The following is a 26,443-nucleotide window of genomic DNA, read 5'->3' as shown; positions in this document are numbered from 1 at the left end:
ACATAGGTTGCTTACAAGTGTCCTTAAAATTCTGGATAAACCGGTGCTTTAATTCGGCCCATGATCCGACAGAGTTAGCTGGCAAGCTCTTTAACCAAGTACGAGCTGTCCCCTCCAACATCATGGTGAAGTATTTAGCACACACCGCTTCATCCACATCTAACATCTCCATTGCCATCTCGTAGATTTCAACCCATGCCTCTGGTTGCAAATCTGCGGTGTAATTGGGCACCTTACGAGGGCCTTTAAAATCCTTGGGCAGTCGCACATTACGTAAAGCGGGGGTGAGACACGGCACCCCCAAGGAACTGAAGACCACACCTGGCTCCACTGAAGCAGTAGGGTGAACCGGAGTGGGTTGACGAGCTCCATGCAGAGCTGCTAACTCGGCCTCTCAACCTGCATGACCATGATCCACCACATCCTGCGCATTAGCACCTCCACCTACCGGGTTGTGCCCTCGCGGCGAGTGACGGCGACGTGCACTGCTTGACACGACCAGTTCATCCTCAACATGCCTACTGTAACTCCGGCTCGGGCGGGGGGTGGAATGAATCCTCTCGCGACTATGTGAATAAGCCTGCTGCTGGTTTAAAGCTGTTTGAAGGAGCTCTCTGGCCCGTCATGCCTCAATCGCAACTGGTGACTCGCCGTCGGTTGGGAGGGCTGCCAATCGTGAAGCGGTGGCCACAATGTTGTCCAACGGGTTGGAGTAATGCCCTGGGGGCGTCGGAACTACTGTGGCACAATGTTGTTTTGACGAGGCGGGTCCATCGTGCGCGGCTGAACCGGCGCTCCTGTTCCTGGCACCTCTGTCCGGTTTAACACTGGCTGGTTACTAGTTCCTGCTCCTAGTGTGTTGAAGAGATTTCTTGGTTCGTAACCTGGCGGGAGATGCGATCGGTATCTTCTTCTCATGACTTCCTCTGAGGCATTCTGATCCAGCCTAAGCCGGTAGGCTTGAGCTTCTAACTCGGCCCGTTCTGTAGTCATCCTAGCGTTCTCTGCTGCTAGGTCCGCTTTAGCCTGAGTTATCTAATCCTTCATGTTTGCAATCTCCGCATTGTGTTGGTCCCGGGCTACTGCGTCCACCTCAGCGGCCATCAATGTTGCCAAAGTGTCGAACAGATCAGACAGAACTTGAGCTGGAGGCAGCGCAGAGCCCCTGCTCCCACCGGCATTGCTGTCGCTGAACCGGAGAGCATTGCCGCGGCGGTTGATGAGTGGTGTGCTGATTGTGTACCGGCCATGAAGATAGCGACCCGGTTTGGCAGACCGAGGGGGTCCGGAATACTGTTGCCATCGGAACCTCCGCTAATCCGACCGTCCTGCAACTGATACAGCGATTCGGTCTCTCCAGTTGAAGACTCGTCGTCAGAGCAGACAACGGTTTCTCCATCAGACGCCGGTCCATCCTCATATTCCGCTCCATGGATGACACCTACGAAAACATGCCTTGCCGCGGGCTGAACCGGGGAAGGGCTTGCACGCTGAGCCATCTCGATGATGTCGGTGCAGGTGTCCGACTCAGGGCCTGGTTCGCCGATCTTGCCGTTGAAGACGTGAATCCCACCAAAGGGGACCCGGTACCCGTATTCGATTGAAACGGCCTCGAGACCCCATCCTGCGTCGTCGATGTAGAGCTTGCCACGACAACTCTTCGTCATCCGGCCCACGGTGTATCCCTTGAGTCCATCAAAGCTGCCCTTCAAGAACTCGAAACCATCGTGCGATAGCCCCACGGTGGGCGCCAACTGTCGTGGGTTTGTCACGACAGATGTCCTTGTGAAAGGACTTAGTCGTGGAGCCATCGTTATGGGTTAGCTTAAAGGGGTTAAACCGGACAAGGGGACACGAGGGGTTTTATACTAGTTTGACCCCTTCGATGAAGGTAAAAGCCTACGTCTAGTTGTGATTGGTATTGCTAGGGTTTCGATGACCAAGGAGCAAATCCGCTTGCCTGGATCTCGAGTTGTTGTCTGTTGCCCTCAAACCGCGGTCGGGTCGTCCCTTTATATACATAGGCTGACGCCCGCCGGTTTATAGAGTCCCGAGGCCGGATCATAGAAGTGTCCAGCTCGGTCTCTATTCCTCTAACTTACAATGCAAGTTACACGACAGAGTCGGTTTACATCTACAAGCTTTAACCCGCCTTTGGGCCTTGGCCCTTCGTAAAGCACCACCATCTTCACATCTTCATGGGCTTCTATATTCATGGAGCTAACCCGGCCACTCCGAGCTGGTTTACCTCCAGTAATCATATCCCCAATAGTACTCGAGTGCAGTACAGGCACGGAGCAGGCGTTACATGTCATCGTTTGAGAGGCAGACGGCAACGAGCTCGAGGTGCTTCAGTCGTGGTAGAATAAGAGCGGGTGCGTCATTAAGGGGGGAATGGCAGTTCCTGAACTTGGCAACCCGTAGCGTGGGCGCGAGGCGGAGTGCGAATGTTGGCAGCGACCGCATATGCCCATCACCAAAAGTGAGCTCCTCGAGTTGATCTAGGGTTGGGGATCGGAATCAGTCATCAAGCTTGGCTCGGTCCTTGCCGTTGGAATAGAACTTGCCCATTCTAAGGCCTCTGGTTGGGCCAAGGTGACTGCCGAGGATCTTGGGGAACGCATCCAAGCTTTTGGGATAGCCATGGCAGAGCTCGTGGGTGTCGATGAGGTCGAGAGGGCTGGACTTCCATAGGGGGTGCCACCCCTGGGAAAGGACGAGCGTCCACGCCCCATATTTAATTGGGAGGAGGGATATGATGACTGTGAACATATCATCGGGGAGGCTGCTGATGAAGTCTAGGCCTACTGGAGTCGCTTGCGGTTCTAGCTCGCCCCGCCTCCGCTTGTTGGCAGCCCCGTTCTCCACCTCCGGAGTCTCCTTGTCAGCGGCGCTTTCTGATAGAAATGGGAGTACAGGGAATATTTAGTTAAAACAGGGCAATAGAAAAGTGTATTGGTAATTAGAAGTTATTAGGTAGGAATATAGTAAGAAAAGGGAATAACGGTTGGTTGCTTAAATACTACACAATTCATTTGACATTGCTGGGTAAGTCAACAAGTAGATAGTTGAAAAGAAAACTTACTTCGAACAAAGTCTGGACGGATGATTTTGTCGGGGAAGTTAGCATATATCTCATGACCAGTCCCTTTTATGTGCAATGCAATTTTAGTGCCAACTTTCAGTATATAAAACTTAGAAATTTATTTCCAAAAGCCAATGCCAAAATAGGACTCGCCACGTTCATCAAGTCTTGCAGTAGCAACGATTGTAAATCCATGGTTTGTGTGCAGTATGACATCCGTGCAGTCTTGATCTATGTAAAGGGAAAGATTGTGCACTACATAATCTTTTGCATAGCAAGGGATGCAGTGCAGAAAACAGTAGGATTGTTAAAGAAAATATGGTAACATGCAAATATGAGCCCAAATTGAAAGAATTGTACAACAGTTGAAATCGAAGGACAAAAATCTATAATTAAACAGATAGGGTAAACATGATGTCATGGAAATATGAGAGTAATCGAAAGAACAATACATCATTAATTTGCCTAATATAGAAAGAAGAGGGGGGAAATCCCCTTTGACGTATATGGTGCATGTGGCACCTTTTATCCAAATGTAGCAATATTTAGAATATGTTCAGGAAAGTAGGCCATGCCAACCGATTTAGGGTGAGATTGAACATACCGCGCGCGTCCTCAAGTTATCTGGTACGGTGAGATGGAATCTCTGGCGGAGGTCGCAAAGTCCTGATGTGTCGGCGCACTGTACATTCTATGAATGAAAGAAAACCCTCAAAACAGCTCAAATAAAAATGAATTCACGGCGATTTCCGTCGGGTGATTAAAGGAGGCAGATGAACTGGTATAAGAGATGAGATAATATCTCATTAAATTAGTTACCTTGTCATCCATTAGAAAGAACCCTTAGTACGGTAGATTCCCCAACCGAGCGGAGCTGGGTCGACCGCGAGCAGCGTCGAGAAAGTTGATGGCGATAGGCGGCGGCAAGCGAAAGTGGCGAAATGCGGTGGGCTTTGCCGGCAGCCTGGCAGCGGTGGTAGGCGTTGAGCTAAGTGTTTACCGCCGCGATAGGCGATGACATGGCATAGACGCGGAGGAGCTTGTGCATGTGTGAATGGGGGCTGGAGGGGGTGGCAGGCTAGGTGAGGGTTTTTGTGACGTGGGGATGGTGAGGGTTTTCTTTTTTGAATTGGGTGGTGAGGGTTTTCTGTCTCACAAAGAATTTTGGAGGCGGCGGTTTGCTAGAGCGAACCATGTGTGATTGACGCAATAGGAAAAATGAAAGTCACTACACACGGTTCCAATTTTGGGAACCGTGTGTGATTGACGTACTACCTCCGTCCTGGTTTATTGGCCCCCCTTTGTAATTTTGACCAAATGTTTAACTAAGAAATGTTTATGCATGTCACCAAAAATTATATCATTGAACACTATGCTCAAATACCTATCCAACGATATATTTTTTGCTGACCTGCACTAACATTTTGTCAGTTAAACCTTTGGTCAAAATTTAACACAAATTACAAAGGGGACCAATAAACCAAGACAGAGGTAGATTCCATCAACCGAACTGGTTGCATCCATATCCCACGGTTAGACATAAGTAAACATAGATTAAACATACCCAGACATAGATAATAAGCGTACACGTACATAAGCATAGTTCAAACATAAGTACATAGTTCAACTGTCATTAAGCATACTCAAGCGTAGATAGTTCGATCCATCCCACATCTCATCTCACATGCTGACACGATCCTGAAGCTTCTCCAGGTACTCGGCGTATGCGCTGTGCGCCACCCTGCGAGAATACTTCTGCTTGAAGGAGCCAATGGCCCATCCTCTTGCATGTGTTAGAACACTTAGATACATGTCATGAAGCTTGTGGTTGCAAAATGGGCATCGATAGCCGCCGCTCCAGGTCCTAATACGCCTGTTATGCATTCCCGCATAAACCTCCCTCAGGATTTGCCTCTTGTACCTCCTCTGGACATCTTCATCCTCGTTGTCCACATCATCAGACAGCACCTATACAATTAGTAAAACAAATTTGGCATCAAATCAATGATTACATGTCGTGAAGTAGGATTAGGAATTTATGGCTATTTATTTATACATATCCAGAAATTATGGTTTGATTTTTAAGCACAGTCGTCAAAATGTAGGTCATTCAAAATAATGGCACAAACATATGTAGGTCATTCAAAATCAATTGTCAAGTCATGGCTAGGAATTATTAGCGCAAACACTAACCCTAGTTGGATTACTAGCAGAAATCATTTGCACAGATGAAACAACTAATCACTTATCACTTGTCCCATTCAAACAATCAATACGCTACACGGATCTAACGAAACGTACTCAGATTTCATGGATTGGGAGAACATAACCATAGGATTTCTATTCCAGAAAGGGGGAGGCAGGAGTAACCAGAGAAACCATATGATCTATTTGACACATAAATGGGTATAGATGACTAACCAGCTTTCCGTCATCGTCGGAGTCGTCGCCGGACCGTCGTTGGAGTCATCGCCGGAGTGGTCGTCGGAGTCATCGCCGGGGTCGTCACCAGAGTCAGTGTGGAACTCTGCCTCCGGCTGTGGAAGCTCGACGACATCACGGTGCAGTGATAACTCGCCGGCGGTGACGGCAATGTAACACCCACGATGCGGCTATATCTCCCATGTGTCGAGGCACGACTTAGAAGCATAATCGCATGGTGGTTTAGTCGCAAGTGGGGTAATCTTCACACAATCCCATGTACTGAATAACAAAGGGATAAAGAGTTGGCTTACAATCGCCACTTCACACAATTAACATGTTAAACATACATCATCCAGAGTACAATCAAGGTCCGACTACAGAACCAAAATAAAAGAAGACAACCCCAAATGCTAGATCCCCGATCGTCCCAACTGGGCCCCACTACTGATCAACCGGAAAAGACATAAAACAAAGACCAAGATCTTCATCGAGCTCCCACTTGAGCTGGGTTGCGTCACCTGCACTGGTATCAACGGCACCTGCAACTGTTTGGAAGTATCCGTGAGCCACGAGGACTCAGCAATCTCACACCCGTGAGATCACGACTATTTAAGTCTATGTGTACGGTAGGATAGGGTAATGAGGTGGAGCTGCAGCAAGCACTAAGCAAATATGGTGGCTACATACGCAAATATGAGCGAGAAGAGAAGCAACGCAACGGTCGAGAAGATGGAAATGATCAAGAAGTGATCCTAAAACTACTTACGTTCAAACATAACACAAGAACCGCGTTCACTTGTAACGCCCTCGATGCGGCTATATCTCCTACGTGTCGAAGCACGACTTAGAGGCATAACCGCATTGAAAGCAATGTCGCAAGTAAGGTAATCTTCACAACATCCCATGTAAATAAATAAAAGGGGAAAGGATACATAGTTGGCTTGCACTCGCCACGTCATACAAATACAAGAATAACATTACAATCATCCAAAACACTCATGGTCCGACTACGGTACCAAAATAAAGATCAACCCCCACATGCGACAAAGTCCCCGATCGCCCCAACTGGGCACCACTACTGATCATCTGGGAAAGACACATAGTAATGACGAGAGTCTTCATCGAACTCCCACTTGAGCTCAAGCGCATCGTCTGGAACGGTATCATCGGTACCTGCATCTGATTTGGAAGTAATCTGTGAGTCACAGGGACTTAGCAATCTCACACCCCCGCGATCAAGACTATTTAAGCTTATAGGTAAGGCAAGGTATGATGTGGAGCTGCAGCAAGAGACTAGCATATATGGTGGCTAACGTATTCGCAAAAGAGAGTGAGAAGAGAAGGCAAAAGCACGGTCGAACAACTATGATCAAGAAGTGATCCTAGAACAACCTACGTCAAGCATTACTCCAACACCGTGTTCACTTCCTAGACTCCGCCGAGAAGAGACCATCACGGTTACACACGCGGTTGATACATTTTAGTTAAGTTAAGTTTCATGTTATCTACAACCGGACATTAACAAATTCCCATCTGCCCATAACTATGGGCACGGCTTTCGAAAGTTCAAATCCCTGCAGGGCAGTCCCAACTTAGCCCATCACAAGCTCTCACAGTCAATGAAGGATATTCCTTCTCCCAAGACATTCCGATCAGGCTCGGCATCCCGGTTACAAGACATCCTCGACAATGGTAAAACAAATCCAACAACACCGCCCGAATGTGCCGACAAATCCCGATAGGAGCTGCACATATCTCGTTCTCAGGCACACTCAGATTGTCCAAACTTCCGGTAGGCCAGCCCAGAGTTGCCCCTGGTGGCCACCGGCGGCTGATGAGGTGGACCAACACTCAGAGCAGCACTGGCCCGGGGGGGTTTAAATAAATATGACCCTCGGGCTCGGGAAACCCAAGGGAAAAAGAGGCTAGGTGGCAAATGGTAAAACCAAGATTGGGCATTGCTGGAGGAGTTTTATTCAAGGCGAACTGTCAAGGGGTTCCCATTATAACCCAACCGCGTAAGGAACGCAAAATCCGGGAACATAACACCGATATGACGGAAACAAGGGCGGCAAGAGTGGAACAAAACACTAGGCATAAGGCCGAGCCTTCCACCCTTTACCAAGTATATAGGTGCATTAAGATAAACAAGATAATATAGTGATATTCCAACAATAAACAATGTTCCAACAAGGAATGAGCTCCAATCTTCACCTGCAACTAACAACGCTATAAGAGGGGCTGAGCAAAGCGGTAACATAGCCAAACAATGGTTTGCTAGGACATGGTGGGTTAGAGGTTTGACATGGCAATTTGGAAGGCATGATAAGCAAGTGGTAGGTATCGTAGAATAGTCATAGCAAAAGAGCGAGCATCTAGCAAGCAAAGATAGAAGTGATTTCGAGGGTATGATCATCTTGCCTGCAAAGTTGTCAGAGTTGACTTGGTCCTCGTAAGCGAACTCAACGGGATCCTCGTTCATGAACTCGTCTCCCGGCTCTACCCAAACAAGAACAACAAGCAAACGGAACACAATCAACCACGTGCAATGCTCAAACAACATGATGCAAACATGGTATGATATGTGGGATGCGGTATGTGATGCATATTCAAGATTTGACAAGGAATGATTGAACCTAGCCTCAACTTGGAAATCCAAGAGTGCCACTGGAAAGGTGAGGTGATTTCAGTTGAAATCGATATAAATATTACCGGAATCGGATGTACGCTTTGGAAATGGAAAGCAAAACAAATATAGCACCGGTCTGCGATAATCAGCAAGTGACCAACTAAATGCATCAAGATAAATATGCTACAGCACTCAAATATGACAACAAAATACATGGAAGGGATCCACTCATGATGCTTGACAAAAGATGAACACTGAGCTACGGCTAATTCATCCATTAAGAGGTTCAAACAAGCATGGCAAAAGTGCAAATGATAACAGGTTTCAGACATAGTGAAATTAACACAAGTCTAGAATTTATCATAAGGAAGCACACTTTAGAGCATGAAAACTACATGCTACAGGAACTTAACATGGAAAATCAAAGCATGGCATGAAGATACTCAAAGCACTTAACAAAAGTCCCTTAGTGACCTTGAGCCAAAAGGGATCAGAAAATACAATTGCAAGCATGTGAACATGGCAAAAACATAAACAGATCTCAGACTTGGTGAAAAACTGGAGCATGCAAATCAGTTAACGAGTAGGCATGTTTACGAGCTCGATGCACTGACTACAGAGCATAGCATGATAAACTAAGCATACATCCATCAATAATACATGGCATAGGAGCTAGACATGGCAATAACAACAACATAGCATGCACGGATCAATAGCAACATCCTTGGCAAAATCGCTAAACATGTCAACAATCTGCCAGGATTCACGATATAGCAAAAGTAGAGCTCGATTGACTCAAGCTAGGGTGCTCTATAAATGCAAACAAAGACATGGATGGATAGAGCACCACAATTTTAACAAAACATCCTTACTGATCATTCTCAAAAGAGGCACGTATCACTAGGAAATAACATGAACATATGGCATAACGACAAAATCAGGACAAGGACTTGGTGAAATTCTAAGTCCCTGAAATCAACATTACTGATTATGCTACTTTGCAAGCTTGTGATAGTCAACACAAGTATCACAAAAATACATGGCAAGCACCCCTGTAAATATGGCATGGCATATAACAAAACTCATGTAGAGCTCAAGATCATAGCATGTACACATTAATCATGGCAAAAAATGACAAAAAGCTATTTGATGAAACAGATCTGACAAATTCACCACATAGCTCTCTTCCAACAGCATTTCGGGCACCAAGATGAGCTCAAATGAAAATGATGCAATGAGATGAAATGATGTACTCGTCGAGACGAACATTTGATATGCTACATGCGTGAATCGGAGCTAAGGATGCAGAGTTACGACATGCCAAAGTTTGCAAAAAAATTAGGGTTTCAAGGGATAAAAGTCAATCGTCTCGAATCTGGATCTGGATCTGGCGCGCGACACTGTTCATCGGAGCGCGGACTTCGAGGCACCGCCGGAGTTAATGGAGACGGTCGTCGACGGAGTAGGAGGGAGAGGTGGCCGGGGTGCGCCGGCGACGAGGAGGCAGTGAGGAGGCGCCGCCGGTGACGAGGTGGCCGTGGGCGGCGCGGGCGCGGTCGCCGGAGTAGGTGGCGGCGCTCGCGGGCGGTGAGGAGCTCGCCGGCCGGAGCAGGTGGCGGGCGGCGACGCTGGTCGGGTCAGGCGGTGGCCGGCGTTGAGTCTGGGCGGCGACGCGGCGGCGCCGGGCGACGGGAAGGAGGCGGCGGCGTCGGGCGCGGGGGCGCGGCCCAGGAGGTGACGGGGAGGGCCGGTCGCGGGCCGGGATGGGCCGCAGCAGTGGTGGAGGTCAGCGGGCCATGTGGCAGGCGGTGATAGGCGCGGAGGCGGTGGCGGACACGTCCGGTGCGGAGCGGACACGTCCGGCGCGCGGAGAGGAGCGGGGCTAGGGTTTAGGGGTGGAATGGATCCGGATTTTTCGGGGAGAGGTCCTTTTTATAGGTAGGAGGAGCTAGGAGGCTCCAAATTGAGCACGGTTTTCGGCCATGCGATCGTGATCGAACGCTCTAGGTGATGGAGAGGGTTTAGGTGGGTATTGGGCCAAATTGGAAGGGTGTTGGGCTGCAACACAAACGAGGCCTTCTCGGTACCTCGGTTACCCGTTGGAGTATCAAACGAAGTCCAAATGGCACGAAACTTGACAGGCGGTCTACCGGTAGTAAACCAAGGCCGCATGAAAAGTCTCGGTCCAATCCGGAAATGTTTAACCCCCACACAAGAAAAGAGGTAGAAAGGGGCACCGGAGGAGATAGGAGCGCCGAAATGCAAAACGGACAATGGGGAAAATGCTCGGATGCATGAGACAAACACGTATGCAAATGCAATGCACATGATGACATGATATGAGATGCATGACAAAGGCAACAACACATGGAGACAAAAACCCGACACCGAGGAAAATAAAATAACTTAGGCCGAAAACGGCAAGAGTTGGGATACATATAAGGTAAATTACATCCGGGGTGTTACAACGCTCCACCACTACAAAAGGATCTCGTCCCGAGATCTAGGACTGGAAAAACGCCGGGTACTCAGAACGGAGGTGATCCTCGCATTCCCAGGTGGCTTCATGGTCGGAATGGTGTGACCACTTGACTTTGAGGAATTTGACTGACTTATTGCGAGTCTTGCGCTCAGTCTCTTCAAGAATAGCAACTGGGTGCTCATGATAAGGAAGGTCTTCTTGGAGATCAATGTCTTCAAAGTTGACGGTGCGGTCAGGGGTCTTGAAGCACTTACGGAGCTGAGAGACATGGAACACGTCATGCACATTTGCAAAGTTGGAGGGAAGCTCAAGTTGATAGGCGAGATCGCCTCTCTTGCTGACGATCTTGAAAGGACCCACCTATCTAGGGGCAAGCCTCCCTTTGATACCGAAGCGACGAGTACCTTTCATTGGAGAGACGCGGAGGTAAACATGGTCTCCGATCTCGAAAGCCAAATCATGATGCTTACTATCATAGTAGCTCTTCTGGCGCGATTGCGCTGCTTTGAGGTTATCACGAATGACTTTGCACATCTCCTCTGCCTCTGTGATCAAGTCATTTCCAAGAAGTTGACGTTCACCAGTCTCTGACCAGTTAAGACGAGTACGGCACTTCCTGCCATAGAGAATTTCAAATGGGGCCTTGCCCGAACTCGCTTGAAAGCTGTTGTTGTAGGAAAACTCAGCATATGGAAGACAATGTTCCCACTTCATACCGAAAGAGATAACGCAAGCCCTGAGCATATCTTCAAGAATCTGATTGACATGCTCGACTTGACTGCTAGTTTGAGGATGAAAAGCTGCGCTGAAACGGATGTTGGTGCCCATGGCCTTCTGAAAAGAATCCCAGAACTTGGAGGTAAAGATGCTGCCACGATCTGAAGAAATCAACTGCAGAATGCCATGGAAAGAGACAATCCGAGAGGTATAAAGCTCTACCAATTAAGTTGCAGTGATAGACTCTTTGATAGGCAGGAAATGAGCCACTTTAGTGAGTTTGTCGATGACAACGAATATAGCATCATTGCCACGCTTGGACTTTGTAAACCCAGTCACGAAGTCCATCTCAATGTGGTCAAACTTCCATTCTGGAATGGCAAGAGGTTGGAGGAGACCAGCTGGTCCTTGGTGTTCTGCCTTCACTCTTCTGCAGACATCACATTCATTCACGAACTGAGCAATCTCGCGCTTCATTCGAGTCCACCAATACGCCTGCTTGAGGTCCTGGTACATCTTCGTGCTTCCAGGGTGGATGGAGAGGAGTGAATTGTGAGCCTCGTTCATAATGACTTTACGAAGGTCACCTTTAGGCACAACAATGCGATCCTCGAAGAAGAGAGTATCCTTGTCATCAAGACGATAGCACTTGTACTTGGATTGACTCTTGGCAATCCCAATCTTCACCTTCTTCACCATAGCATCAAGAAGTTGAGCCTCGCGAGTATGATCTTCCAAAGTAGGAGAGACTTGAAGGTTGGCAAGGAAACCTTGAGGAACAACTTGCAGATTGAGTTTGCGGAAAGCTTCACAAAGCTTGGGTTGGTAAGGCGTGAGAATCAAACTGTTGCAGTAAGCCTTCCTGCTCAATGTGTCAGCAATTACATTGGCCTTGCCTAGAGTATATTCAATGCTCGGATTATACTCTTGAATCATTTCGACCCAACGAGTCTGCCTGAGGTTGAGATTAGGCTGAGTGAAGATGTACTTGAGACTCTTGTGGTCAGTGAAGATGTCCACTTTTCTTCCCAATAGGAGATGTCTACAAGTCAAAAGAGCATGCAAAACTGCCGCCAACTTGAGGTCATGAGTGGGGTAGTTCTTCTCGTTGGGCTTCAACTGGCGAGAGGTATAAGCCACAACTTTCTTCTCTTGCATCAACACTGCACCAAGACCTTGAAGAGAGGCATCGCAGAAGACCTCGAACGGTTTGGATTCATCAGGAGGAGTCAGAACTGGAGCAGTGACTAATTTCTCTTTCAGGGCGTTGAAAGCGATGTCACATTTAGGAGACCAAACGTACTTCACGTGCTTCTGGAGAAGGTTGGAAAGAGGCTTCGCGATCTTTGAGAAGTTCTCAACGAACCTTCGACAATAGCTTGCGAGACCAAGGAAGCTGCGGAGTTGCTTCACATTCTGAGGTGGTTCCCAATTCACAATTGCAGACACCTTCTCAGGATTCACCGCTATGCCCTTGGCAAAGATGATATGTCCAAGATAGAGAACCTCATTGAGCCAAAACTCGCACTTAGAAAACTTGGCGTAGAACTGATGTTCTCTGAGCTTATCGAGCACCAAACGTAAGTGCTTGGCATGATCTTCCTTGTTCTTGGAAAAGACCAAAATGTCATCGAGGTAGACCAAGACGAAGTCATTTGTGTAAGGGTTGAAGATGAAGTTCATCATGCGAGAGAAAGTTGGAGGAGTGTTGACGAGGCCAAAAGACATGACATTGTATTCATATGAACCATAGCTTGTTCTGAATGCCGTCTTGGGGATATCTTGCTCACGAATTCGAATCTGGTGATAGCCCATACGGAGATCAAGCTTGGAGAATACTTGAGCACCTTTGAGTTGTTCAAACAGCTCATTGATGTTGGGACATGGGTACTTGTTCTTTATAGTCTTCTTGTTCAATGGACGATAGTCAACACAAAGTCGGTCTGTTCCATCCTTCTTCTTCATAAAAAGAACTCCACAACCCCACGGAGAAGAACTAGGTCGGTTGAGACCCATTCGCTCTTGAATATCGAGTTGCTTCTTCGGCTCCTTCAACTCTTCAGGTCCAAGCTTGTAAGGATGTTTGCAAACAGGTCCCGTGCCAGGCTCAAGATCGATGACAAATTCAACTGGCCGGTGTGGAGGCATTTCTGGAAGCTCTTCTGGAAAGACGTCTTGATATTCGCAAATGACTGGAATTTGAGAGATGGCATCCAGTTCACCCTTCTCATTGAGAGAAAACAGACGGATGGTATTATCCCGAGCGGCAAAGACAATTACATCCTTAGACGAATGAGTCAATTGAATCTGCCTGGCGGCACAATCGAGGTGAGCCTTGTGCTTAGAAAGCCAGTCCATTCCAAGAATAAGATCAATATCCGAGTTACCAAGGACCATTGGAGAAGCCAGAAACTTGAAATCACCCATCATGATAGAAACATCCGGAATCTCGTAGTTTGCGAGCAAACATTTACCCGGTGAGACAACTGCTAACGGTTTATGCAAAACTTGAGAAGACAACTCATGCTTAGATGCAAAAGGTCTTGAGATGAAACAATGCGATGCACCAGTGTCAAAAAGTACTTTTGCAGGAACATCATTAACAGGAAGGTTACCCATGATGACATCTGACGAGTCCTCTGCCTGAGCTGCGTTCATCAAGTTAACCTTGGCGTGCTTGGGGTTATGCTTGACCACAGCTGTACTTGCCGATCTCACAGGAGGAGGAGGAGGGAGACGCCTCTGATTGAAGCATTTGTTGGCATAGTGACCCTTCTGTTGGCACTTGTTGCACGTGATCTCCGAGAGCGGACAGTGATACGAAGCACTTGATCTTGGAGCTTGAGACGAAGTCTTGTTCTGAAAGCCAGGGTTGGGTGGGTGGGAAGATCCACTGCCACCTTTGCTCTTCTGATGATAAGGCTGACGGAACGGAGGAGGAGGAACCCAATACTTCTGCTGCTTAGCCACTTGAGTTGAGGAAGAAGGAGTTGCATCTCTGACTCGCTTCTTGGAAGCATCGCACTTCAGTTGAGCAGTCTCTTGCTTCATTGCCATGTTGTAAAACTCATCATACCTCTTGGGCTCAAAGAGGACGAGAGCTAGCTGGATTTCTTCTCTGAGACCACCCCTGAACTGGTATATCATGCTCTTCTCATCAGGGATGTCCTGCTTAGCAAAACGGGCGAGCTTCTGAAATATGATGTTGTACTGGTAAACAGACATAGTGCCTTGCTTCAGGTTGTGGAATTCATCACGCTTGCTTTCAACCACACTCTGAGGAATATGATGAGCTTTGAAGTCTTGACAGAATTCATCCCAGGTAATTGCACGGCCTCCTCTAGAATCTTTGTACTACTGAAACCACTCTGCAGCTTGGTCTTTGAGTTCGAAGGAGGCGAACTTGACAAAGTCCTCAGGCCTGACGTTACTGCACTCAAAATGCTTGCATATGTCCACGAGCCAATCATCAGTGTCTGTTGCCTCAACACAATTGCTGAAGGTCTTTGGCTGGTTAGCAAGGAACTGGTTGAGTGTAGCAAACTGATTCTGATTGTTGACATGGCCCTGGTTCCCTTGGTTGCGCTCTTGAAGAAGTTGCATGATCAGCTGCGTGTTTGCATTGGTAGCGGCCATCACAGCTTGCCATGCCTCCGGAGGTGGAGGTGGTGGTGGCGGATCCTGATTCTGATTCTGATTGTTGCCCTTAGTGGGAGCCATCCTGAAGAGGGTGACATCCGTTAGCATATTGACAGGCAAAAATCCAAGCTGAATCGAACGGATTGAAATTTGCAACATATAGTCTTCACATCCGAACAAAATGAACGAATGCATTCCGATTGAAATGGTCACATATCCATAAATTGAGGAGCCACTTAGAATTGGGGTAGAAGAAAAACAACAAGGTACGGACAAGAACGAATACTAGGTGAGGATTACCCAAACCCAAACCAAATATCCGCGGAAGAAGAACTAGAGCTACAAGAATTCCCACCTATGAAACTCCCGAACCTTTCCGGTTATGCAATCAGGTGTTGGGGATACAGGGGAAGCATAATATCTCACCCAAATCTAGCAAATCCTACATCCAGCTGTATCCATCCTTCAACACATAACCGAGAAACCTTCGGAAATCATTTACCTCAACCTTCGAAAAGCATCTGTTATACAAGTTATGGCAATACTCCCAAACTCCCGCCCCAGTACTGGGTGGCGTCGGGGTTATCTCACCAACAACTGCATAAAAGATATTTTCGATGTCGGCGAAACTCAGGTATTCCAGAATCTCAATGATAAAATTGTGACGACAACACCTCGGAGCTCAACTCCCCGGGACACTGCCACAACCCCTAAATGACAGGAGGCACCAAGGACAATGTTCTCGTCACAAATCGATCGGAACGATTCCAAGATACCCGCATGATCCTAAAAAAATTTAGTGAAATTTGAGAAGAGAAGAGTCAAAACTCTACGTCAAGATGCCTCACCAGAGCGATGAAAGGACTGGGGAGTAAAAATAATTCCTAACTCTCTGATATATATAATTCCTAAATGACTCAAAACATTTTTCTAGACTCAACAACGCCAACAATTCGATCAAGCAGGGGGCTCCTAAGGTCGGGGAAGGCTCTGATTACCAACTTGTAATGCCCTCGATGCGGCTATATCTCCTACGTGTCGAAGCACGACTTAGAGGCATAACCGCATTGAAAGCAATGTCGCAAGTAAGGTAATCTTCACAACATCCCATGTAAATAAATAAAAGGGGAAAGGATACATAGTTGGCTTACACTCGCCACGTCATACAAATACAAGAATAACATTACAATCATCCAAACCACTCATGGTCCGATTACGGTACCAAAATAAAGATCAACCCCCACATGCGACAAAGTCCCCGATCGCCCCAACTGGGCACCACTACTGATCATCTGGGAAAGACACATAGTAATGACGAGAGTCTTCATCGAACTCCCACTTGAGCTCAAGCGCATCATCTGGAACGGTATCATTGGTCCCTGCATCTGGTTTGGAAGTAATCTGTGAGTCAAGGGGACTCAGCAATCTCACACCCTCGCGATCAAGACTATTTCAGCTTATAGGAAAGGCAAGGTATGATGTGGAGCTGCAGCAAGCAACTAGCATATATGGTGGCTCACTATTCACAAAAGAGAACGAGAAGAGAAGGCAAAAGCATGGCGGAACAACTATGATCAAGAAGTGATCCTAGAACAACCTACGTCAAGCATTACTCCAACACCGTGTTCACTTCCCGGACTCCGCAGAGAAGAGACCATCACGGTTACACATGCGGTTGATTCATTTTAATGAAGCTAAGTTTCATGTTATCTACAACCGGACATTAACAAATTCCCATCTGCCCATAACCGCGGGCACGGCTTTCGAAAGTTCAAATCCCTGCAGGGGAGTCCCAACTTAGCCCATCACAAGCTCTCACGGTCAACGAAGGATATTCCTTCTACCAAGACATTCCGATCAGGTTCGGCATCCCGGTTACAAGACATCCTCGACAATGGTAAAACAAATCCAGCAACACCGCCCGAATGTGCCGACAAATCCTGATAGGAGCTGCACATATCTCGTTCTCAGGGCACACTCGGATTGTCCAAACTTCCGGTAGGCCAGCCCAGAGTTGCCCCTGGTGGCCACCGGCGGCTGACGAGGTGGACCAACACTCAGAGGAGCACTGGCCCGGGGGGGTTTAAATAAAGATGACCCTCGGGCTCGGGAAACCCAAGGGAAAAAGAGGCTAGGTGGCAAATGGTAAAACCAAGGTTGGGCATTGCTGGAGGAGTTTTATTCAAGGCGAACTGTCAAGGGGTTCCCATTATAACCCAACCGCGTAAGGAACGCAAAATCCGGGAACATAACACCGATATGACGGAAACTAGGGCGGCAAGAGTGGAACAAAACACTAGGCATAAGGCCGAGCCTTCCACCCTTTACCAAGTATATAGGTGCATTAAGATAAACAGGATAATATAGTGATATCCCAACAATAAACAATGTTCCAACAAGAAACGACTTTCAATCTTCACCTCCAACTAACAACGCTATAAGAGGGGTTGAGCAAAGCGGTAACATAGCCAAACAATGATTTGCTAGGACATGGTGGGTTAGAGGTTTGACATGGCAATTTGGTAGGCATGATAAGCAAGTGGTAGGTATCGTAGCATAGGCATAGCAAAAGAGCGAGCATCTAGCAAGCAAAGATAGAAGTGATTTCGAGGGTATGATCATCTTGCCTGCAAAGTTGTCAGAGTTGACTTGGTCCTCGTAAGAGAACTCAATGGGCTCCTCGTTCACGAACTCGTCTCCCGACTCTACCAAACAAGAACAACAAGAAAACGGAACACAATCAACCACGTGCAATGCTCAAACAACATGATGCAAACATGGTATGATATGCGGGATGCGGTATGTAATGCATATGCATGATTTGACAAGGAATGATTTAACCTGGCCTCAACTTGGAAATCCAAGAGTGCCACTAGAAAGGTGAGGTGATTTCGGTTGAAATCGATATAAAGATCACCGGAATCGGATGCACTGTTTGGAAATGGCAAGCAAAACAAATATGGCACCGGTCTGCGATAATCAGCAAGTGACCAACTAAATGCATCAAGACAAATATGCTACAGCACTCAAACATGACAACAAAATACATGGCAGGGATCCACTCATGATGCTTGACAAAAGATGAACACTGAGCTACGGCTACTTCATCCATTAAGAGGTTCAAACAAGCATGGCAAAAGTGCAAATGATAACAGGTTTCAGACATAGTGAAATTAACACAAGTCTGGAATTTATCATCAGGAAGCACACTTTAGAGCATGAAAACTACATGCTACAGGAACTTAACATGGCAAAGCAAAGCTTGGAATGAAGCTACGCAAAGCATTTAACAAAAGTCCCTTAGTGACCTTGAGCCAAAAGGGATCAGAAAATACAATTGCAAGCATGTGAACATGGCAAAAACATAAACAGATCTCAGACTTGGTGAAAAACTGGAGCATGCAAATCAGTTAACGAGTAGGCATGTTTACGAGCTCGATGCACTCACTACAGAGCATGGCATGACAAACTAAGCATACACCCATCAAGAATACATGGCATAGGAGCTAGAAATGGCAAGAACAACAACATAGCATGCATAGATCAATAGCAACATCCTCGGCAAAATCGCTAAACATGTCAACAATCTGCCAGGATTCACGATATAGCAAAAGTAGAGCTCGATTGACTCAAGCTAGGTTACTCCATAAATGCAAACAAAGACATGGATGGATAGAGCACCACAATGTTAACAAAACATCCTTACTGATTATTCTCAAAAGAGGCACGGATCACTAAGAAACAACATGAACATATGGCATAACGACAAAATCAGGACAAGGACTTAGTGAAATTCTAAGTCCCTGAAATCAGCATTACCGATTACGCTACTTTGCAAGCTTATGCTAGTCAACACATGTATCACAAATATACATGGCAAGCACCCCTGTAAAGATGGCATGGCATATAACAAAACTCATGTCGAGCTCAGGATCATACCATGCACACATTAATCATGGCAAAAATGACAAAAAGCTATTTGATGAAACAGATGTGACACCACATAGCTCTCTTCCAACAGCATTTCGGGCACCAAGATGACCTCAAATGAAAATAATGCAATGAGATGAAATAATGTACTCATCGAGACGAACATTTTGATATGCTACACACGCGAATCGGAGCTACGGATGCAGAGTTACGACATGCCAAAGTTTGCAAAAAATTAGGGTTTCAGGGGATAAAAGTCAACCGTCTCGAATCTGGATCTGGATCTGGCGCGCGACACTGTTCACCGGAGCGCAGACTTCGAGGCATCGCCGGAGTTAATGGAGACGGCCGTCGACGGAGTAGGAGGGAGAGGTGGCCGGGGTGCGCCGGCGACGAGGAGGCGGCGCCGGCGACGAGGTGGCCGCGGGCGGCGCGGGCGCGGTCGCCGGAGTAGGTGGCGACGCTCGCAGGCGGCGAGGAGCTCGCCGGCCGGAGCAGGTGGCGGGCGGCGATGCTGGTCGGGTCGAGCGGTGGCCGGCGTTGAGTCCGGCCGGCGGCGCGCCATCGCCGTGCGACGGGAAGGAGGCGGCGGCGGCGGGCGCGAGGGCACGGCCCAGGAGGCGACGGGGAGGGCCGGTCACGGGCCGGGACGGGCTGCGGCGGCGGTGGAGGTCGGCGGGCCACGTGGCAGGGGGTGATAGGCGCGGAGGCGGTGGCGGACGCATCCGGTGCGGAGCGGACACGTCCGGCGCGCGGAGAGGAGCGGGGCTAGGGTTTAGGGGTGGAATGGATCCGGAATTTTTGAGGAGAGGTCCTTTTTATAGGTAGGAGGAGTTAGGAGGCTCCAAATTGAACACGGTTTTCGGCCACGCGATCGTGATCGAATGCTCTAGGTGATGGAGAGGGTTTTGGGCCAAATTGGAAAGGTGTTGGGCTGCAACACAAACGAGGCCTTCTCGGTCCCTCGGTTACCCGTTGGAGTATCAAACGAAGTCCAAATGGTACAAAACTTGACAGGCGGTCTACCGGTAGTAAACCAAGGCCGCATGACAAGTCTCGGTCCAATCCGGAAATGTTTAACCCCCACACACGAAAAGAGGTAGAAAGGGGCACCGGAGGAGATAGGAGCACCGAAATGCAAAACGGACAATGGGGAAAATGCTCGGATGCATGACACGAACACGTATGCAAATGCAATGCTCATGATGACATGATATGAGATGCATGACAAAGGCAACAACACACGGGGACAAAAACCCGACACCGAGGAAAATAAAATAACTTAGGCCAGAAACGGCAAGAGTTAAGATACATATAAGGTAAATTACATCCGGGTGTTACATCACTTCCCGGACTCTGGCGAAAAGAGACCATCACGGCTACACACGCGGTTGATGCATTTTAATGAAGTCAAGTATCAAGTTCTCTACAACGGGACATTAGCAAATTCCCATCTGCCACATAACCGCGGGCACGGCTTTAGAAAGTTCAAAACCCTGCAGGGGTGTCCCAAATTAGCCCATCACAAGCCCTCACGGTCAACGAAGGATATTCCTTCTTCCGGGAAGACCCGATCAGTCTCGGAATCCCGGTTACCAGACATTTCGACAATGGTAAAAAAAGACCAGCAAGACCGCCCGATGCGCCGACATCCCGATAGGAGCTGCACATATCTCATTCTCAGGGCAACACCGGATGAGCACTCTGTACAACTAAAATCAGCCCTCAAGTTTCCCCGAGGTGGCGCTGCAAAGGACTCTAGTTCGGACCAACACTTAGAGAAGCACTAGCCCGGGGGGTTAAAATAAAGATGACCCTCGGGTTGGCCGACCCAAGGGAAGGGTAATAGGTTGTTAGGAAAATGTAAAACCAAGGTTGGGCCTTGCTGGAGGAGTTTTATTCAAAGCAAACTGTCAAGGGGTTCCCATAACACCCAACCACATAAGGAACGCAAAATCAAGGAACATAACACCGGTATGATGGAAACTAGGGCGGCAAGAGTGGAAAAAAAACACCAGGCATAAGGCCGAGCCTTCCACCCTTTACCAAGTATATAGATGCATTAATTAAAATAAGAGATATTGTGATATCCCAACATATCCATGTTCCAACATGGAACAAACTTCAGCTTCACCTGCAACTAACAACGCTATAAGAGGGGCTGAGCAAAGCGGTAACTTAGCCAACCAACGGTTTGCTAGGAAAGGTGGGTTAGAGGCTTGACATGGCAATATGGGAGGCATGATATAACAAGTGGTAGGTAGCGTGACATAGCGATAGAACAAACAACTAGCAAGCAAAGATAGAAGTGATTTCGAGGGTATGGTCATCTTGCCTGAGATCCTGCAAGGAAGAAGAACGAGTCCATTAAGAAGACAAGCGGACGTAGTCGAACGAATCCTCACAGCTCCGGAATGAAACCGAAGCTAATGAGAGAAGCAACCCGGAAAGAAGCAAGCAACATAGTAAACAACTATCACATAAACACGGCATGATGCACAACCAAGTATGATGCATGTCCGGTTTAATGAGGCATGGCATGGCAAAGTGCACAAACAATACTACAAATTAATTGGAGCTCAATATACAACGAGTTGCACATTGACGAAACACCACATGACTTATTTAGTTCTCTCTCGGTTATGTACCCAACAATATTAAATGTTGTTAAACATGGCAAGAGGTGAAGCCTAAGTAAACTACACATTTTAGGCAAGTTTAAATGAGGCTAGAACAACAAACAACAAGTCTGGAAAAATCCCCATGTGCATATTTTAAAAGTTGCTATTGTTCTGCCCTATACACAATTTTAGAGTTGTTAAACATGCAAAGTAATGCTACCGCGTTAATCTGTGCATTTTTCTACTCCATTTACATATAAAGTTTATTAAATTTGGAGCTACGATTATTAAGTCATGAAATAAAGCATTTTAACATGGCATTTAAGCAAAATTAAACAAACAGCAAGTTTGAACATGTTTAACATGGATAAAAGTTGCAAATTATGAAACTAGACAAAATTCTGAGCATTTTACATATATGACATGTACTATTTGGATGCGTGGATATTTAGTTATTCACAAATCAAAATGATGGCATTTCTGTAAATAAGAATGCACTAGAAAATGCTAAAATACATAGACAGGGAAAAAATATGCACGGGCCGGATTGCAACACAGTGCAGCGGCCCAGAAGCGAATGAGGCCTCAGTGGCTGTGGGTGTGTGCGGGCAAAAGAAAAAAATGAAAACAAAGGGGAGTGGGTTTCTAACCCAGGATCTCCTGCAGGTTTGACACCATGGTGAACCAGTCGAGCTAGGATGCAAGTGTGATGTAGGATGGGTTCAGCACTAGATGGCACGTCCTCTGGGACTATTCTGAACTGAAGAATCACGAACAGATAGCAAAACCGAAAAGATTATAGGGGCGCCTGGGATCTGAACCCAAGATCCCCTGGACATATTCGTGGTGCGCTAGCCACTGCGCAGCTGTAGAACTATTGTACAAATAGGGATTCAGACTTAGACAAACGGAAGGAGGACGAGCCTTTCTTCTACATGGCGGACGACTATCCATCGCTGTCGACACGAACAAGCAGCGGCGACTGCTGCGGCCATCACGCGCTGGCGGGCGTGCGGAAAAGGCTTGCGGTGGCTGTGGTGGGACGTGTGTAATTATGCAGGAAGGGCGTGAGCGCGTGGAGCTGCAGTAGCTTGCGCGTGCACGTGCGCAGAGGGAGCAGAGCAACCTCGTCGGTGACCAAAGTGACGGCGGAGACCATCGAAGCAGAGGAGCACCGGTGGGGGGTGCAGGTGTACACAGGGATGCTAGCGTGCGCGCGAGGGAAGAGCGGCAAGGAGAAGCAGGGTAAGCGGCAGCAAGACCTGCTCGAGCACGAGCATGGCTCAGCTCGGGCGATGGCGACGCGAGGCAATCGGTGAAGCTGCCGGGTGCAGCGGCGAGTGTGTGCGTGGTGCAGTGGAGCGTGAGGGGCTCGGGTTTTGGGTGTGTGTCTGTGTGTGCATGTTGTGGAGGCACTGAGTGTAGGTGCTCACGTGCATGGCCATGGCATGGATCAGGCGAGGCCTACGGGTGTTCAAACATCTAGAGGAAGAAACTGAGAGGAATGGGCGTTACCCAGCTCACCATAGTGCACTGCGAGGTCGACGGAGATGCGCCGGAGATGACGGGAGGGAGCTCTGAACTTGGCGAAATTTCTGCCCGTGGCGGAAGAGGAAGCAGAGGAGGAAGACGGTGATGAACTTGGCGTCTCCGTCCTTGGATCGCAGTGGGAACAGGTTCGTGGAGGCGTCGCGAGGATGGAGAGGTACCGCCGAGCGGAGCTACGCCGGAGACGAGCTTCGGCCCGTCCCGGACATGGCGTCGGGGGCGGAGGAAGAAGCATTTGGGTGCCCGCTTACCTGTTGGCGGCGCGGAGGAGGGAAGGAGGAGGAACGAGGAAACCCTAGGGGATCGCAACGACGGCTAAATAGGAGGGAGGAAGGGCGGGCGTGGAGCTCGGGCGTCCATGGTGGCCATGTGCAGCGTGGTGCTCTGTTTTACTGTGGGAGATGAAAAACCATGCGAGGTGGAAGAAAAGGTGAGGTTGGAGGGAATGACAGGCGGGCCCGGAGGTGTGCATTGAGCAAACTTACCAAGGGGAGGGGAGCAGAGGTCAGACATGGGCTGGGCTAAGGTGGCTACTGCTGGGCCGCGCTGAAAGTTGGGCCGCTGCTCTCTCTCCCTTCTCCCATTTCTTTCCTTTCAACTATTTTACTAGGCAGTAAAATACCAAGGAAAACCCAGGGAGTTAGGGGAGGGGCATGAGAGATATAAGAATATCCCCAAGATGCTGAAATTATGCACTATTTGAAATAACTTGTTTGGGCATTTTTTAGAGAAAGAAAATTATCGCAAGTTTGAATTAGATTCAAACTTGAGGCAATTATGATTCCAACCAAATCAAGTCCAAAAGAGCTGAAAATTTGAAAGAGAGGTTGTCTTCATGGTGTAGGGAATATAGAAATATAGTGAACATTAATCTAGAGCAGAAAATGCCACTAGAGAAATAATTGAAAGAAAGGGAAAAGGAGATGTTTGGATGGGATAGATACTTGGGTGAACTTGATGAATTGTTCCTGGTATGTGCATGGAACAAAAATGAGGTGGATATAAGAATAAGAGGGGTTCATACAAGAACACATAACAAAACTTAAATATGCAAACCAAGGCATGATGATCATGATGCAATGCAAAAAAAATGACAAGGCACTCAACATGATCATGGCATAAACATATAGGAATGAAAAATGCGAAACAATTATGATAATGCAACAAACATAATAAACACATGACGACAACGAAAACATGGAAGGCGTCTGGAGCGTCGGTCTTGGGGCGTCACAACTCTCCTCCACTACAAGAGGATCTCGTCCCGAGATCTAGGATGGCACCTGAGAGAAACAGAAGAGGAAGAGAAGAGGTAAAACTAAGTTGCTTCTTGTACAAACGAGTGAAACCAATGAAACTTGATTGGTTAAAAAATTTTGAGAAAAGAATACAACGGCGATGAACAAAGTTGAAAACACTCTGTTAGAAAAGAGGAACAAGGAACATTGCAAAAACTTGGGGTTGCAAAGACATGAATGAAGAGCTTTAGTGGTTGAAACGGAATAAGCAAGGAATGACAACGAAAGAATGCAGGCAGCACTCCGGTAGAAAAGAGTAGCAAAACTTAATAAGTTGAAAGAACTTGAATGAGAGCACAACACTCCGGTTAAATGGATAAGCAAGGAAAAGAACATGATCTTCACAATCTGAGATGATGAGTTAAGAGAGCAACATCACAATGCCTCTGGAAGGAAGAATAGAAGATATATCATTGGAATAACAAAATGGAGAAGAAAATGACAACTTCTGCCACAAATGAGCTTGGAAAACACCCTTCCAAGAAAGTTATAACGGAGTTGTTGAAAAAACAACGATGAAACGGATAAGCTTATAGTGGGCTTATGGAAAACATCTCAAAACTGAGGTGGAATTCTGCCACTAACGGAATCAATTGCTTGCTTGAGAGCAATGAAGAGATGAAAACCTCTTCACCGAGATATAGGAAGCAGAAGATTGGATCATTGATAAGCACCACAATTGCAACCCTCCTTAAGATAGGCTTTAGGTGAAATATAACCCAAGATAACTCCAATGAAGAGATTGATGGATTGAGAAGAGCTCATGCTCGAAGAAAATTGATGGGTTTAACTATCTCTTTCTTGACAACTGTTGAATCATGACACATGAAGGGAAATTGTCAAGAGTGACATAACACCACCTCAAAAGATAAGGTCGAAAGAATTGCACTTTGGAATGCAAGATGAAGAATGCTTGAACTCCTCAAAACAAGACATGTGTTGAACACAATGTTTATTTTAGAGTATAACTTGGCGGATCTTAGCTTCGAGAGAAATCTTGAAGAACAATTGAAGAATGAAATGAATCCTTGATGAAAAAGCATGTGGAGCCTCCATGAAGAACTCCGGTAATACAAGGATGATAGAAAGAAAGAGAAGCTGAAAACACAAGGTGAAGCCTTGCAATGATTTAAAAGGAGCTTCGTGACGATGTAACCGAGAAAACTTGGAACTCCAGAAAAGAAATATGAGCAATTGAAACCAAGAATTTTGATGAACCTTCGAAATAAGGAATTGAATTTACTCGATGAAACAAGAATAAGAATTACATTATGCTTATCCTTCACCAATTTAAATTGATGACAAGCAACGGTTTTGGCATACTACTTATTCTCGTAGAAAGGATTAAGAGAGATATAGCACAAACTTGAGAAGGTCTTCCACGAACCACCGGTAGGATTTGGAAAGCACGAATGCATAGATACGATAACAACAGAAGAGGAATGTTGGACGAACCACCATAAGAATTGAAAATGAATGTAGCAAAGGCACAATTCATCAGGAAGAATTGGAAAATGAATGAAGATACTTGCTAGCATTTAGATACATGAGAACGAAGAGATCCTGAACTGATTAGAGGATATTTGAACGATGCACCGGTAAGATTTGAAGAACGGGGGCTAAAATCTAGAATGGATAATCCAAAATGATGGCCTTCAAAGAATCAAGATGAAAAGACTCCTGAATTGCTCCGAAAGGGTGAAAAGAATTCTCACAATCAAAAACAATTATGAGAGGATGGAAACAAGCTTGAACTTCGCATCTTTGGAAGAATGGGTAAGAATTTAAGAGGAACTCCTCTTCGGTCTTCAAAATCTGAGAATGAGATGAGAAATACCACCATGAATTGTTGAGACACTCCAGAATAATGAAGAATATAAAGGTTGAATCAACAATGAAAAGAATTTGAAAGATCTTGGAGAAAGACATTTGACTGATGACAATTCATTCTGACGTCAAACTTTGAAATGAATTTGAGAACAACTCTGGAAAATAGAAGAGTCAGGTAAGATCCTAGGAAAAAAAACCTGTGGGTTAGGGCCCACTCAAAGATACACCGTTGAAATGATT

The sequence above is a fragment of the Triticum urartu genome, chromosome 3, assembly GCF_003073215.2.
Source record: "Triticum urartu cultivar G1812 chromosome 3, Tu2.1, whole genome shotgun sequence".
Lineage (NCBI taxonomy): Eukaryota > Viridiplantae > Streptophyta > Magnoliopsida > Poales > Poaceae > Triticum > Triticum urartu.
The sequence above is the reverse complement of the archived record's forward strand: the minus strand, read 5'-3'. Positions refer to the sequence as shown.